The 1,533-nt window shown below is 36.4% G+C and overlaps 1 long non-coding RNA gene across 1 annotated transcript; it reads left to right on the forward strand.

Moving 5' to 3' along the window:
- Positions 1 to 289: 289 nt before the first annotated feature.
- Positions 290 to 1,283, forward strand: LOC134215639 (uncharacterized). The gene is made up of 3 exons (XR_009980251.1): positions 290 to 399; positions 461 to 815; positions 916 to 1,283. It is a non-coding gene; the product is annotated as an uncharacterized LOC134215639 (long non-coding RNA).
- The last annotated feature ends 250 nt before the right edge of the window (positions 1,284 to 1,533 follow it).

Raw genomic sequence — 1,533 nt, forward strand, 5'->3', positions numbered from 1 at the left:
GTGCGGGTGTATGTGTTTGCTCCGAACGTTCGGAGTTAGTATGCGTTCGATAAAATTGCGAATGTCGGTTTAGGAAAAAAGCAGTTTTCAGCGTTTTTCCAGCATTTCCTCAGTAATTGTTAGTTTGGATAAGTGAAAAATTAATATGAAAATGTAATGAATATGCTATGATTGAGGTAAGTCTGCAAAAAGCCCCAAAATATTGAATTTAGTTCAAAACTTTATTAGTATTAGTGCGGATTCGAATAAAATCATCGTCATCATCGGATTGATTACGGTTTATAGAGCCTTAAGTTGTTTTAGCCATCGCGAATCGCATTTATTTGCTAAACAGAAATTTAAAACCCTCAAACATCTCGAGCTCAAATTTCCATTGATGGAATGGAAACTATACAGCAGGTTTGTTCAGTTAAAATTTGATTTATTTTAGTTTTGTGATGAGAATCAACTTTTTTCACAGTACCACTACCGGTGAAAGCTTCATTTAGGACAAGGCAGTTACCCATAAAGAGCAGAACACCACCCTTTGTTGTTTTCATGTACCAGAACTACCAAACAGTTTTCGAAAACGAGAATAAATCGGTCGAAGAATGATTGACCGCCACAGTAATCAACAACCAGTGTTCATAAGAGTGAATGCATCAAAACCAGCTTACAGAGGTCCAGAATTGCATCTAAGCTTTCATGGCCAGAATATGGCCGATCGCGACACCGCGACACGAGCCGTCGCAAATCTATGCTGGCGTTCGGGCCCAAAGAGAACTGTTTCAAAGATGTCAAATACGGAGAAACTGGATACCTCTCGGACTTGAAAGGTAGGTAAAATATTATATTCTAAAAGCATAAAAAGCGGCGATAGCAAAACACGCATTTCTTAAATGGACGGTAAACTGATGCGACAATTTTCACTTGCAGATAAGTTGTTTTTTCTGACCTTGTCGGGGCATGGCGCTATGTTCACCGATACCTGCAAGGCGTCCCCGAGAAGCCTTGAGGAAGCTGCTACGTATTGTAAAAAGGTTAATATTTAAATAAATGAAATGAAAAGTAAAAAAACATATGAAATTTAATGGAGTAGATAGAAAAGAAAGGGTGAAGTATGGGTTCCGTCTTTTTGAGTAAATGAAGGAGTAAATACAAGATAATTTTTCATTTAAAAATATCGCACTCTATTTTATGAACGGTGTGATCATTTTGATTTGACAGTTCTACAATTTTGTTTTAAATGTTTGAACTTTTAATTTCAGAGCCACGTAAAAGATTTGAACCGTGGCTCTTGCAAAAGTTGCCATACTTTTATTTTGAACATAGACAACTCTCTACGAAAAAGAACCAACGCAACTTTTTGTTTTTACCAATGGTTTTTTTAATTCTAATAACGATTTTTCTTTCTGTGTAGTAATTATAGTAATGTAATAAAATTAAAGTGCTGGAGGAAATATTCGAAACAAGCTGTTTCGGGCCTTGTCGAAAGAAGCGTGGATTTTCATTCAAATGCCGGTTCTTTAGATCAGAAATCAGCTGTTCTTACTG

Source organism: Armigeres subalbatus, chromosome 2 (assembly GCF_024139115.2).
Source record: "Armigeres subalbatus isolate Guangzhou_Male chromosome 2, GZ_Asu_2, whole genome shotgun sequence".
Classification (NCBI taxonomy): Eukaryota; Metazoa; Arthropoda; class Insecta; order Diptera; family Culicidae; genus Armigeres; species Armigeres subalbatus.